Source organism: Strix uralensis, chromosome 10 (genome assembly GCF_047716275.1).
Source record: "Strix uralensis isolate ZFMK-TIS-50842 chromosome 10, bStrUra1, whole genome shotgun sequence".
Taxonomy (NCBI): Eukaryota; Metazoa; Chordata; class Aves; order Strigiformes; family Strigidae; genus Strix; species Strix uralensis.
The window spans coordinates 18,697,602-18,713,511 of record NC_133981.1 but is presented as its reverse complement, the minus strand read 5'-3'; the positions used below and the strand labels follow the sequence as shown (position 1 = coordinate 18,713,511).

At 41.7% G+C, this 15,910-nt stretch overlaps 1 long non-coding RNA gene across 1 annotated transcript; it reads right to left on the bottom strand.

The window, feature by feature from the left end:
- Window positions 1–166: 166 nt before the first annotated feature.
- On the bottom strand, window positions 167–11,196 carry LOC141947977 (uncharacterized). Its single transcript, XR_012630325.1, has 3 exons — window positions 10,805–11,196; window positions 2,467–2,715; window positions 167–184 (listed from the first exon to the last, which is right to left on the bottom strand). It is a non-coding gene; the product is annotated as an uncharacterized LOC141947977 (long non-coding RNA).
- Between the last annotated feature and the right edge of the window lie 4,714 nt (window positions 11,197–15,910).

The following is a 15,910-nucleotide window of genomic DNA, read 5'->3' as shown; positions in this document are numbered from 1 at the left end:
ATAATTATAGAGACAAAAATCTTCATCTGAGCTTTTTAATCGGGGAGGTCACGACAACAGGCACAGTGACATATTCTTGACTGTGAAGGGGACCAAACATGCGTGCTTTCCAGGTGTCCATCTATTTGGTGACTGTGACGGAGCCTCCAAAGACTGACAGCATCATGTTCACCACAGCATTTTTCTGTAAGAAATGCAACATCCCTTGAAGGACCTTTCCTAAGCAAGCACAGGCCAGTGAACTCTGTAGCATGAGTCAAAATTGCCACCTTCTAGGATAGTCATGAATATTAAATCACACTCTAAAATGATTATATGGATGTTGTCCCGCCTTGCTAAGTAAATGAGCTTTTCCTCTGTATTCAGTCTCTTTGGGTGAAATAGATTTGTAGCAGTGTTTTGGTTTTGTTAGTACCAAAGAGTCAACACAGGTCAGTGAGCAAACTGAATTGTCATCTGTCTGCGTGAAACAGAATTGCTGACTACATCTTAATTGGCAGTGAGCCTGGGGAATCAGAAAAACCCTTCTCATCCTATCTTCTCTGCTGCACGGGCAAAGGGACTTCCTGGGTGCTGGTATGAAGCATGCTCACAAAAAACAGCTCCTTGGGAATAGCCACTGCTCCTTGGCTTGCCCAGTCCTCATAGAACCACTTCATATAATGAAAGAAAATATTTTTTTTTCACTTTTATGTTCTCTAACAGACGTCAAAAGTGATTTCCTGAGATTAGTGCAGTATAAAATTTTAACTCACTTTGTATAGCTTTACTCTTTTTAGACAGGAAGGTTTTTTTCTCCTCTATAGTATGATGTGCTTTGGCAAAAGCAATCTTATTCTTTTATCAGCGGCAGCTTGGGATAGGCATAATATTTACAAATGATGCCATGAACAAGTTATGCAAATCACCCAAATGAGAACCAGTAAGCTTTTATATCCTGCCAAACAATCGTGTGTTGTAGAAATGCCACATTTTACAGTCAATTTGAGAAATGTTTTAGAGACTTTAAAACATTAGTGCCCTATTTTTCATATTGCTCAACATATACAACAGGATTCGTTAGTACCATGAGTCCAACAATACAACCTTTGGAATACGAAGGAAAAAATAACCGTAATAGATTTTAGAAACCTAAGTGACTTTGAAAAGCTTCTTGGAACTTCATAATACTGTCAATTTTTCAAAGATCTTGTCTAAAATTGAAAATCTGTACGACTGCAAAGAGGCAATCTGTACCTTTCTAGTAGTATAAAAATACCGTTTCTTAGTGCATGTAAATGAGCCATTATAAAATAAATCAGAAAAAAGTAATGGATTCTCTTAACGTATTAAGCTCTCCAAAGGGCTCATCTACACTGCAGTGTCTGAACTGAGCTAAGGATCAGTGATTGCATGCCTGCATTAACCGTGATTTTTAACATTGTTCCACATTCCCTTTGGCAGTGTCCTGAAGAGCATCAGTTTTAGGCGGTTCTGGCTACCCAAAGGAGGGTTCCTGGGAGACACATACCCAAGGGAGATTTGCAAGACACCCTCCTCCCCTTTCCTGATTAACTGTGGGGCTACTGGTGAATGACCAGCAGAGCCAATTCAGCTTGTCATCTTCTATGCAATCACTAGCTCATTTTTGAATGACTTATCTAAATTTGAAGATACTATTGAATTATTTGTAAGCTTTTATTTTTCCAGATCACAACGGGCATTTGGATTCATGGATTTAAAAATAACACATTTTCCCTTGGAAAGAAAATTGCTAATCACAGTAGTAATCCACACAACTACCCTCCCCAAATCAAAGGAAGAAACAAAGGAACATCTTGGGGGGAAAGTAAGCAGCAGCAAATATTTAACTGATAGGTAATGGTGAATTTGTGGAAACTACAAAATAGTAACTTTTTAAAATGTGTGTCCATGATTTTTTTCACACAGAAATGTTTTTATGCCATAGTACATCTGAAATCCTTACAACAGCTTCCCACCTTCCCTGTAAAGAGCCAGTAGAAAGGGCTTCTTTTTTTAAAGCTCTTCTAAGTCTTCATCTTCCTGCCAGACTTTACTTAAAAGGTTACAGAGTGACAATACTGCTTTTCTGGTGTTTTACTCATGTTTGTGTACTGAGCCAAATGCCTTTGTTTTGCTGGTGGTGTGTCTTTTTTTAGCAGTGAACTATTTACTGCTGGATTAAGGGCAGAGTTGGTGATTTTCTAACCTTGATTTTCCAGCAAGTCCTTTTTGTTAAGGCATACAATAATTTTGGTTTGATTGAAACCGTGACAGAAGCACCTGTACTGAGTTTCTGGGCTGAACGAAGCCCCAGCCAGGCCCTGCCAGCAGTGAGGACAAGGGGAGGGCAAGGAGGGGACATCTGAGAGGTGAAAAGAAATGCATAGGGTTAAATATGAGGTAGAGAAGAGGGGCAAGGGAGCCAGTCTGTGAGGAAGAACATTGAGGGAGAGGAATTGTTACCTTAGGAGGTGAGGAGGTCGGAGGCAGCCATCTTGGCCTCAAAGGCCTGAGGTGTATCCGTTGGCAACCGCTGAGAGCAGAGCCCGTGTCCCTTTCCAAAATCTTCTCCTCAGCACGTCCCTCAGTGGGGTGGTGCAGGCTGCGGCTCCTCGGCACCGCCTGCCCATCTCAGGCAGCCTTCTCTGCTCGGCAGAGTGGCAGGGAGCGACGGAGTCCAGTGAGAGGCTGCCAGACACCCAGAGGCCATATCTGCAGGGAGAAGCCATAGTTGGGGTGAAAGTCACATTTCTCTCAAAGCGCTTCCCTGCAGCTTGGAGCACCGACAGGATTAGTGAGGCCTGGAGACCTGGAAAGGTGAGATGGTGCTGGTGTCTCAGTTTTCTTAATTTAATTGAGATGTAAAAGTTACTGAGTTTTGCTCCCCTGAGGGGAGTACAGTCCTGGGTACTGCTGACTACAGGCCGAGGGCATCACACTACCTGTACAGCAAGCAATTACAGGCTATTTTTGTGACAATATGCGTTCAGAATGGTTGCTTTCTACACAAATTGACTTCAGTATCATGTGCTACTACACAAAGATGTTAAAAATTGTACCTCCATATACCCTGAGGGACCACAGGACCTCTCTAGCTGCGTCTTCTTTCCTGCACTTTTCCCCGTTCAGAAGATGTCCTCCCCCATTACTGCACAGGGGTGTCAGGTGTTCCCAGTCCAGCCTGAAACCCATTGCACCACCTCCTCTCTTAACTGCCAGCAACAGCGACGTATTTGCAATAACTTAATTTGTTAGGCCTAAGTGTTGGGACTGAATGAAAACATTACTGCCACTGTGAAGCACCCTACAAGTTTTTGGCGTTGAGAAAGTAACTATTATACTTAATTCTGCTGGCAATGTTATATTATGAGCTATTTCACCACTGCTGTGGCATGTGCAATATATATTGCGCGTGTTCCAGAGACAGGAAGGGATGATGAATGGGTAATATGTGGCCTGCTTTCTGCTTCTGTTGATAAGTGACTGATAAAGCTGACAAATAGCTAGATTAAGTAAACAGAGCCTACATAACTCATTCAAAGTGAATAAGTGTTTACAAATTATCAATTGTTATCTGCAAAATTTTCAATTAGGAATGATGGATCCCATTCCTGTGTAGAAATAATGGGCCAGTGATTACATGTATCAGGTACGTGAACCATCTGACAATGCTCATCTTCAGGACAGGATTTGGCAAGAAATAGAAGAGAAACAAATGCCCTTTGGACCAAGTGCAGCAATTTTTGACTCCAGCAAAGAACAAGAATCTGAATACAATAGAGGTTTCTGGATTTGGCTCCTAAATACAATCAGAATAACTTGTAGGCTCTTTTAGAAGCTATTGTAACTAGTTACTACTCGAGGACCAATTTCCATCTCATTCCCATGAGTAGTGTTTGCAGAAAATGTAGAATGTGTATCTTTTTATTAGAACAAGAAGAAATGCCTGCTAATATAATACCACTTCATTTCATAATTCACTGTAGGATGAGAACGGGATTTCAGAGCTGTTGATGTTTTAATCTCATGTTTCTTTGTCCAAAGTAAAAAGCTGCATACAAATGATGTTAAGTTAAACAGATCTAGTTCATCAATGGCTGTGTCATATTTGTACCACATGTTAAAGGTGGGGGAGGGTTTATGCTCGGCTCTGTATGATCAAGTGCTTGCTTTTAATTTAGTGAGTCGTCTCTGCAACATCCTGATAACAAAACATGGCTTCAGATTCCTGAGATAACATTGAGTGCCAATTGCACATCAGAGAGAAAATAACTTGGCTTGCAATAGCCTAGATTGATCCACAAAGTAAGAGGTTATAAACTGTAATGGAAGTGCTGACACAACCAAATGAGATAATACACTCCAGTACAGCTATCAGCACAGATGGAACATGTGGCTCTGAAGTGTCTCGATGTGGCCTGACCACTCGTGCTGGAGTAGAGCTATCAACGCGGGGGAATTAAGGTGATGTATGAGAGCTCAGTGGGCCTGGGTGCTCTCCCTCTTGGGGGTTTGGCACCCTCTGCTGTCCAGTTTTTGAACCAAAAAAATTAGAAATCGGACTATACAGGTGACATAAAAGAGCAAAGGAAACGTTAATCATCGATTTTGGTAATCAAACCCCCACACTCTTTCTTACTAAAGCAAATTGTGAATTTTAAAGAAAAATGTATTTTTCTTTCTTCACAGTAGTAATTGCATAACTGCATTGACTTTCTCATAAATAAGGTGACCAAGTCTTGGCTCCTAGTCCCACTGTAAGGCTTCCTGACCATTCATGTTGGATGCAAACAAAGCACAAAGGCTCTGGTCCTGGGGGAGGTCTCAGATATGCTGGGACATCGGCAGGCTTTTACTGCCTCAGCAAGGTCTCTGCACAACTGTCACAGTTAGAACAACTCTACACAGTGGAAATGCAGTGGGAACAAGCGGGTTCACACCCAACATCTGGCATAACTGTTCTTGCCTCACAAGCATCTTGTGCTGCAGCTGATAGCACTGAATATTGTGTAGGGCACACAATATTGTGTGTTTTAGCTGTATAGCTATTTAGCTATATAGCTATATATTCACTCTTGGCTTTTTGGAAACAATTAACAAATGGTCTCCTTAACAGTGAGATGCAGAGCTTCACTTCTGTAACAAAAACACGAAGGAGCAACTGGCTCTGCAGCACAGGGAATTTAGACCTGAGAACTCTGGAAAACAGGATGCCCTTTTCTACTGTGTAACTACCTCCATTGGATACCTCCTATATTTGATTGACGAGGTGAAAAATATTCTGTAGAGTAGGCATAGCAGCCTGTAGGAAACAGCCTTTGTTTGTTCCCTATGTATTTCGCTTTTTGGATATACACTTGCATGCTGTATTCAAGATAAAACCAGAAATTTATCAACCAGATCTGCAGCACATGCAGTGCCAGCCTTCCCTTAATAGGATACCAGGAAACAAAGCTGTGCTTCCCAGTAGAGGTCCTTCAGTGGCTTCAATTATTAAATGGATTCACTTATGGCTTTATCAGGTTTGAGTTATCAATGGCTTTGAGTTGAACTCAATATTGGCTTGACAGGGGTAGGACAAAGCCCCCTTCTTCTGAGGGCACGGAGATAGCTAGGTCCTGACAAACAGTGCTTCATTCCTTCTCGGGTTAGCTCAAGGTCTGATAATGCTCCTCTGGCAGTTAGTCTAGAGTCCAGAAGACACACATAATCCAAGGCAATATATCTATATATGTCTGTGTAAGGCATGTTGCATGGTTTTTGTAGGTGGTGGGGAATGACTCCCCCCATACAAGCAGGGTGGGCAACAACAACTTGCCCTGCATGCCCTGGAGCTGTGTGGTTCTCGGGGTACCGAGTTCAACTGGAGGCTGTTCTCTGCAGAAGCTGGCTGACTGTACCTGTGCCTACTAATGTCCACCGTGCTCTCAGGAAAAAATAATTTGGAGAATGCAGCTATAGAATTGCCACTTGTTTCTCTTATGTTTCACTTCACCCCAGCAGTCTCCACTCTGCTTCCTTAACAGAGCATAAATAAATGGATTTACTAAACAACTGCTTTTCTTTCCATACCCACTCTGCTTCTCCTCACATCTTCTCAGACCTGGGAGGATAACTAAAGATTCAGAGTGCTCATACTTGTTTCTGTTACACAAAGAAAATACACTGATTCTAAGAAATTTCACTTTTGAAAATAGCTTTGGTTTTCTGCTGCAACAACCATGATCTTCTAAATAGACTGCAGCTCTTCACATTCAGTCTCAATAGAAAATAAAATGGAGGAAGTGCAGAAGGCAGCACTGGCATGATTTGCATACAGTCTTTGAAAACAAACATCGGATAGTGGCAACTGAAAATCAGCTTTATATTAGGCTCTTGCTGCAAATGTTGTGTTCAAGTCAAAGACAGAAAACACGACCTTGTGGAAAAATAACCCTCAATCTAGCATATATCTGAACAACAACAACAACAAAAAAGATAAGAAACTGTTATTTTAAAAACAGCACAGAAGTAGATAGAAACCTGAGTGGTGAGAAAAAGCTAAATAAAACCCCGAATCCTTATATGAGATCTCCAGCGAGTGGAAGCCATGGTACCTAGTGCTGTCTGCACACGGGGCACTCTGTCGCTGAGCTATATATTCAAACACAGATTGGTTTCCCCAAGCATCAACCAAGACATTGTTTTTATTGATTTATTTTACTATCTTCCCACTGCAGTGATAGGATGACAAAAGAACCACCTGTGGGTATCCTAATATATCTAATGCCAGCAGATTTTCAGGTTGAATAAAAACAATAAATCTTTCTAGGCACAAAGGGTATTACCATGAAGTAAGTTAATTTGGGAAACTAAAGAGCATGATTTAGGAATATTGGGTTTGTTAGAATGGATCAGACTGGTCCTCCTGGTCTACTGTCCTCTCTCCAGAGATAGTTCCTGATGGATGACACACAAGAAGACAAAGTAAGCCCCAAAATAGCTCACTGTTCAGTGTCACTTCAAGGGACTGGCCTGCTTTCTGACAGTGTAGCAATAATTGTGTTACACCAGTAGGCATGAGGTCTGATTCTCACTGTATTATGCACAAGTGCTCCAAAGATTAGGTGGCATTTCTTAAAGAACCCAGATATAATGCAGATGCTCATGGCTGTGCTGATCACTGCATCTGTTGTGGGACACAGCCTGTATTTTTCCCTACGACAGTACAGTTAGATTTGTTGTACAACTTCCCGTTGAATTAAGGGAGAAAATGAATAAACATGTAAACCTGTTCAATTGCTTAATATATTCACAAATCAAGGCTAAAACAGTAGCTAGTCAAAGAATATGTAGAGTCTAGCACATTAGAAAACAAAGTTCTCTTTCTCTGCAGTTCTTCCAATGCATTTTCCTGTCTCCTCACTTCCATGAACAGGCTGAACTTGTCTTGTGAGGTGCTCCTAAAAATGCATATTAAGCCGTCATGCTAACATATGGCTCCTCAGTTCTAATCTACTTCAAACCAGAAATTTTACACCCTTTTGAGCTTTCTTCTAGTAAAAGTTTCCAGAGTAACACACCTTTGAGACTGTATTACTCTGCTTTCCCCTAAATAGGTACAGCACGGCTGCAGTGGATGAAGGTCCCTAAACAAGTGCTGCTTTGCTGATGTATCTCAGCCCTGACCCATTCTTGGAGGTGTATCTGGGAAGGTTAGTTTTTGCTTTATAGGAATTTCAACCCCTGGTTTCTGCATTGTATTTCTGTGTCTAAATTTTGACTCTGACCTCAGGAATCTTGGGATTTTTCTTAATCCTGATCTTTGATTTTTTATAATTAGGCTACAAGATGATATATACATGAGCACTGCTATTTATGTAGCTCAAGAATGCAGTTTTGCATGATCTGGCAAATTGTCTAATATGCTTATTACACTTCTTTAGATTGCTTAAAGGAACATAAATAAAGGCTCGGTATATCTGCTTTAATCTACGCCCCTGAAACCCCAAATAATACTGGTACTGGTTGCTTCTGTAGAGTCAAGGCAGTAATACACACATGCCAACTTCAGACCTGCACCCTTCTCAAACACAGGAAAAAAAATCAAATTGAAGTGGAGATATAAGAGCTTGGGAGATATTTCAAAGGAAGCCAATAAAGGAGAAAAGCTAGAAACTGACACTCACCAATAACAGGATTCTTAAAGCCTCAAATTCAATAAACCCACAAACCAAAAGAAATTAAGCAGGCTTTGCCGCTTCAGGACAGCATGCTATGGGATTTTAACAAGATTCATAGGTATTAAAAAGTAATGGCATAAATTGGTTATTTAAAGTCGATATTGATTTGTTGCCAGATTCTGCATATCAACAATTGCACTTCAGTGTCCATTTACTTTGCTCAGAAATAAATATTCCTACCCAGCTGCATGTGTTAGTTGGAAGAGAATCAGTTTTCACCACTGGCAAAGGGACAGGTTGTTATCTCAAGCCACATGGTTCATTGATTTATCAGTGGTGGTGTAAATACAGAAATTTATAGGGGCGCTGTCAAGATCATTTATTTAAAAGCTTTTTTTGGAAGAAGAATGATAGCACGTTCCCAGGTAAGAATGTGAGAGCCTTTCTGACTGTTTGGATTTATTAGTTGGTTGAGGTAAATTATCTCCATTTGATGTTTCTGGCTGGCAGAGTTAATTTATTTGTACAAAAGTATTTAATGATGCAGAGAGATTGTTATTGGTGGTTTAATTATTGTTTTGATCAGAGCTTCTGTATGGGTGGTAGTACTCCTAATAAGATAATGATACTTTTTCATCTGTTAATGAGTCTTTGGAGTATTCCCAACACAGTTTTAAGTCTTAGTTGTTTTCCCGCTCTTAGTTTAATTTCTGTGTTTCATTTGGCTTGCATAATGAAACGAGATGGGCTGCTTTACTGCTGTTTATAAACTGTCTTCTTAATCTGGTTTCCTGTGCTTGGGCTGATCAGGATTTTCAAAAACTACATACACATTTCTAATCTGGGAGGAAAAATCACCTTGCCCATAAATTGAAACAAATAAATTGGGTATTTGTTCTTAGGTAAATTACAATATTGTTTTTGCACAATCTCATGGTGGTATCTAAACTTTAGCATTAAAAGCATGTTGTCTGCCTCTCTTTTCCATCTGTATCTTAAAAAAACCCAAAACATTCCCTGTATCTCTTCCTGCCAATACTTGCTAATCAGTATTGGCAAGATCATAGTCAAATACAGCAAAATACTGACAATAAAAGGCAGTATTTGTAAGTTAATTTTAGCAAGGGTATGCCCTTATTGAACTCGAGGGTACTTCAGTATTGGGTGTTGATGGTAACTATCTTGTACAGATCTTAAGTTGAATTGTATGAGAAGCTGGAAAGTAGATAGAAATGTTAAGAGGGGAACCATAAAAGAGCAAAATTAATATCATATAAAAAGAGGGGCTTTGCTTTTCTATGGATGAATATTCTAGTTCTTATAGTATCTTCTATACAAAGTATTTATATACTCAACTTTTCACTCATTTGTGACCATACTTGTTTTCCCTCTATTTCATTTTTTTATTCTGAGTTTATTGGGCCTGGATCTGATTTGCTCTGAAGCCAATATTGGTTCTGTTAGAGTAGTGTGCATACAGAGATGGCCCGCACTACAGAAACGCAAGAGCCATGGGGGACATGAGGGAGCAAGTGGTGTCCGAATGTTCAAATGTTCATGTGTGCTGCCTGCCACAAGCACAGATAGTATTTTGGTCCTCTGCTATATTCACACAGGTGCCTGCTACAAAAATTGTACTGGGAGAAGGTAATAGTTAGGAAATTCCCCCTTCTCCTCTGGAATATTCTCATCCTCTTGATGCCATAGAAAAAGAAAGGTAAACACTGACACATACACTAGAATATGATCCTTCTCCTTCATTTGCCTGTTGTGCTAACATCACTTGTTGACTGAACTTCTCTCACAGAAACTGGAGGAATTATAAACCTTGCAGAAGTCCAAAGTGAACATCACTCAGTGAAATCCGACCCTGTTTAATCAGTTGATAATTAAAAACAAATCAAGAAAGCAAACTCAAGGAGTTAATGAGAAGTGCAATCTGATTGTAATATTAGAATCCAAATCTATCCAGCCTCTCCAGGAAGCCTGACCTTATGGTGAAACGAAACAAATCTATTACATAACATATTATTCTTACAGCAAAAAAAAATAATATTTTCTTCATTAACTAATGAACTTTTGTTTCATGTGAGTAGGTTTCTTCTAATGAGAGCAACACAGCCTCAACCATACCTTGTGAATGGCTGCTGGAGGGGTTGAATAAATCTTCTTGATACTAGTGGCCATTCTTGGGCGGCTTTTAATGCTTTGGATTAGCTTACTCTAAGCACAGCCACCAACCCTACTCTGCATATGAAGTTTGTGCTGTGGTGACCAAGAGCATCTTAATATCTCTCGCTGCAGTCAATAAGCATTTTGTGGCAGTTCACACATCCATTAGATAACTAGCAGCACTCTCACAACTGTTAAACGCAGGTGATACTTGTGCAGTACTTGGGTGACATGACCATCTTCTTACCTGCACAATGTCAAAAGCATCAGCTCGAATTGCTGAAGAATAGTTTACCTTTGACCAGAAACAAAGCCTACTGCATGTCAGCATGTAGTCCATGTATGAAGCAAACAGCTTCCATTTGTGCTGTAATGTGCTCAAAACATTACATGGGTTTGGGGTTTTGAACAGCCTGTGCCAGCAGAGTACTTAAGGACTAAAGGAAGTGCTCGCAATGCAGCTGTACCTTCAGAGATGGGCGATGGCTTCTCGTCAGGTCATTGCTAGGATCTCTTTGGGACTGCTTCACTGTTTCTTATGTGATGAAGTGTTTCACCTGCACCATCTGAGAGAGCTTCCACAGGCAGCAGGAGATGGAAGGAGGCCTGATGACATTCTGGAGATTAGTTACCAAAAAAGAAAAAAGAAAAGAAAAATAAAGGAAGGACTGGAAGGAACTAGAGTGGAGGAACAGGGTTTGCTGTATCTTCTTGTATTTTATCACGCATCACAGATCTGCAAAGTAAGCAATAATTTCCTACTTGGTACACATAGGGAACTGGGGAAAGGGCATCAACCACATCTGCCTGTAAGTAACTTGGGGAAAAGTACAAGATTACTTGCAGTTTCTTCCCCCAGCTCTCCCAGGCTTTAGCCTGAAAAGTTTTTCCCTCTCTGTTGTGACCTATATAATGTGCCTTACCCATGCAAAGTCTTCAACTGTTTAAATATGAAAAAACAATGAAAACCTGGCAAGTATCCTAACATCCAGTCATAGGAAGGATAAGGAGAGACCATGCCCTGGGAAAGGTGTAGGATGGCATGGCACTGCTTTCTGTGGCCAGTGTCTCCTAATAGGGGCAACATTAACATAAAACTTCCAAAGATAGCTTCAAAGTGCCTTCTTCTGCTAGTAGCCTGGAGGGAGAAAATATTTATACATGCCCCTTTGCCAAATAGCATTTAAGCTGTGTGAAAGACTGTGTGCACCTGTGTGCAGGGGGACTTAGATTCCAGATGTGAAATACTGAACTCTCATAAGGCTCAGCTTGAGGCTTGCATCACTTCATCGGTGACTCGTTTCCTTTATGGGTGAAGGGTTCAACTTTCTCCCATTGTTCAAGAAAAGCTGTGAAGGAGTCTACTTCATGTCAGTTATCTCTGTTAATTATTACTGTATGAGCCTGGGGAACGCAGCTAACACTGGACCTCATATATGGGGAGCTGTTGCACAAGTACAGATTAAAGCAAAACCTCTCTGAAAAGCTAAGTCTAAATAGACTAAACAAAGGGCAGGGGAAAATTAGACATTTGTAAAGTGAACAGCATCATGGCTGGTAAAAGCCAGGTTTCTTTCATGAACTTGTTTTCCTTACAATGTTGGGAATTACTCTGTAGTGTAAAATAAACCAAACAACAGGTACAATAGATATTAATAGGAAATAATAAAAGTTGGGTGAAATGAGAAAGAGCAAAAATGCAGGTGGAAAAAGCAGTCAAGCATAAAAGATCATGCCTAGAAGCTGGAGAGAAGGTGGAAGGTGGGTGTCCTATGCTGCGGGGACCAGTTTACAGATACTTCTACTGCTGCTGCCAGCTGAGCATCTAACTAAAGGCCCTGTAGCCTTTGTTGTCACTTACTAAAATGACTGATAAGGGAACTACATGGGCCCTGAAGCCTGCTTGTGCCAAGTCTGGAGTCTCGAAACCAGAAAGCAGGCAGGTGGGGAAGGGAAGGTATGGAGCAAACCACTCGGATCTGTTTCTTCCTTCCATCCTACAGCTGAACCTGACCAAGCATATCTGCATGCCAATGAAATGCCTTTTAAAGAGAGCTGTCTTGAACATTTGAAACAAAGGAAAGTATTGCCTCAATAACTATTAACATCCCCAATGTCCACACCGTAAGTTACTGGCACATCTGGCACCTGCTGCTAATGGGGGGTGCATCTTTAACAGGACCACTGAAGGAGATGGATGGTCTGAACTGCACTTACCTTGTGTGCCACCAGCGTGTTTCTGCAACAGCAAAGGGAGGAGTCCAAGTGGCTCTTCTCTTGTGTCTGTATTATGGTTCCTTTGGGGATGAACAGATTGTCTTTCACAGGGCCATCAGCTGAGCCTTTCACCAACTTTAAAACTGACATAATTTTCAGACTAAACAAAGCCTGAAAAGAGGAAGAGCAAAGCAGAAGTCCAGGGATGTCACTCAGTCACCCACAGGAGATTATCTTCTGGGGCAGAGTTAGTCTGATTCATTGCCCACAGAAATGGCAACTGCAAATACTTCAACATGTATCTCCAGTTATTAGCCCAAAAGTATGAGCTGAGCATTGATGCCCATGGGAATGGTGGAGAGCACTGAATGTTAAAAAATCTTTAGCAATTTTTATTCTTTAGCATGTACTAAAATACTGTATATTTTCAAATAAGCCATGCAGTTCTAAGCTAACAGCTAAACATCAACAGCATTTGCTGATAAAGTCCCTATAGTCAGGGAAAACTTAATGAGTTCAAATCACTGTGTTGAGCTGCCTGTGGAGCAGAGAGTTAGACTAACTCGTCTTGGTCTCAGCTCCACTTTGGGCATCCTGGGCCATGTTGGATTGCCCTGCAGCTCTTGTAATGCCCCTGTTTCCTTCACAAACACCAACTTTTGCCCCATTAAGGGGTTGGGTTGCAGATGAGGGTCTCAAGAGGTTCCAGGATTTCAGAAGCACACTTGGATTCCCCACGTAAGGTACAAATAGCGATTGCAGTAAGACCAGTATATGGTACTCATATGTCTACACTAGATCCAATCTCACAATCTTTACTCAAGCAAATCTTCTGCTCTAGAAGTAGAGACAAAAAGTTTTAACCAACTTGTATCTAATTTGAATTAATATATCTGTAACTTAAAGCAATCGCCTCTGCGTTTTGCTCCCGCAGGCACTTGTGATGTTCCTGTAACTGAATTATGCTCACTTCATGAAAGGGGAACGCTCTGCTCCATGGGTTATGTTTGAGTACAAGCAAAGGATTGCAAACCCACACTAGTGCTGTTCTCAGCACAAGGATGTACGGCTTGAGCCTGCTGTCTGTGCACTCAAAAGTTCAGTGCAGTCAGAGGGACTTCTTGGCACTTGCAGGCTATAGGAGCGTGGTCCTAATTAATGTAGCAAAACAAAGCCAAGCTGAATGTTTCACTGAAAGGAGCAGAGAATCCTGCTTAGGGGACACTGGCTGACACACCTGGGTACCGATCATCTAATGCTCTTCACACAGCTTGAAAACTTAGCTTCAGAAAAGGTTTTCCTTAATATGAGGGAGTGACAGAAGGAAAAGGTGGTGTGATGCTAACAATGAATGTGACTTAATGATTCAAGTACTGAGGATATAGAGAAAATTTAGAAACCCTCTTTAACCACTTAATGTAAACAAGAAAAACAAGTTTTTAATGATTGGGAGGCTGATGATCCTAAAAGACATGTGGCTTATTTTGCATGAAGCATTCAGGTTTAATTTTGTAAAAGAAATGGCCTAACAGAGTCTGCATCAAAACAAAAACAAGTGCCAAAATATAGTAAGAAGTTGTAGGGAAACAGGTGAACCATTGTGGTTCTTGGAGAGTAGCATGTTGCCAATGGTAGTTTTGGCTGAAGAAATGGAGCATACTGAGAAATTTGTGGGTAGCCTTGAGCCAGGAAGTTTCACAGAGGCTCAGGAGCCGAGCGCTTTACAGGAGCCGTGTGTTTGCCACTCTTCTGACATGGCCAAAGGTGCGGACGGGTTGTGCAGAGTGAGCTGCCGTGGAAGAGGGGAAACCTGAGCAGGCTGGATGGTAAATAATCTTAAAAATAGGACAAGATGCATTTTTTAAGGCATAGTATCTTCTTAAACTGCATTAGCACAATTGCTGAAGATGATCTATTGCCTGGAGTACCAGAAATGGGATGGAATATAACAGCAAGAAGTCATGCACTTAAAGATTAATTAGAATAACTGCGAGTAAGCTCAGAGGTTCATGAAACGCGAGATTATGAAGAGAGGAATCCAGGTACGTTATTGGTTGTAGGGTAACTACGATGCCACTGTAATATGGTCTTAAAAATGCTAATGTATTCTGGGATGCATCGAGTGAGGTGTTTTCAGTAGATGGCACAGTATTAATATCATTGTGCAAGGCAGTTGTTGAGACCTGGTTTAGAACAGTGCACACAGGGTAGAAGGTATAGAGGATGCTGGAAGAATGGAAACCTATTTAGAGAGAAGATTAAAAACCAGCAGAAAGACTGAGAGATGATGATCTGATTGCTATTTATAGGGACATTTTAGGTAGATATCAGAGAGGCAAAATTATTTAATCTGAAGGGTAATAATGGTAAAGAACAAATGGCTATAAGTTGTAGTGAATACATTTAGACTGGAAATTAGAAAGTTTCTAGTTTCAGAAGAGTGGATGCTAGAAAAGCCTTGAAGCTAGAAGCAAGGCACCTGGGCTGTCTGAAGGCAGGGCGCCCGTACGGCAGCGTAGTCATCCAGGTCATCCTCCAAACTGGATAATAAAATGGTGTTGGGTGTCTCGTGTACTGCCGTTCCCAGAAAAGGGATATAAAGAAATGGAATCCCTGTAGGATGAAATGTGTATTTGCGGTGTCTTCGCCCCATGTTTCAGGTTTGCTAATACACTGGAAGGTCCAGAGAGGATGATTCAACTTCCTTTCGGTGCCTCTTTACCCTCCGCCAAATCACCATAGGTGACACAAAGCTAATGGATCACAAAGCTGGCCAGTCGAAGATTTTGTAAACAGCTGCCCTGCTGTGACTGACAGTTAATAGGACATAGAAGTCCGTGTGCAGTGGCAAAACAGACCTTTTAGGTGTTTCACGGATCAGACTGGTGTGGATCATGCTTCTTTTTCTACACTACTTGTCTTCCTCTGTTGTATGTACCCAAGGCCAATTTCCAGGATCATCTGAGCATTTCGAAACGGCACGTTTCTTGCTCTGGCCGGTCTGAGAACTTCGCGGTACTTGTGACTTTTGCGGTTTTCTTCCTGTTGCACGCTGCAGTTTGGGGTTTTTGCAGAAGTTCCTCAGGGGTTGTGCTTTGGGAAGGGGGCGGTGTGCGCCACTCGCGGGGGGCGCGGAGATGTTCTCCCTGCCTGGCCGGGGTGGTGGGGGGCTGCCAGGAGCGGCACTCGATTATCCCGCTGGTGTCTGCCGGGACTCGGGCGGTGCAGAGGCGGTTTCATCTGCACGGTTAATTCCACCTCGCCCGCCCGAGGCCGGGGCTCGGCCCGGGGCGCGGCGGGGCCGGGATCGGCATGGCGAGACCCCCCTCTAGCGGATGGCCCGGGCCTCGCCGCGC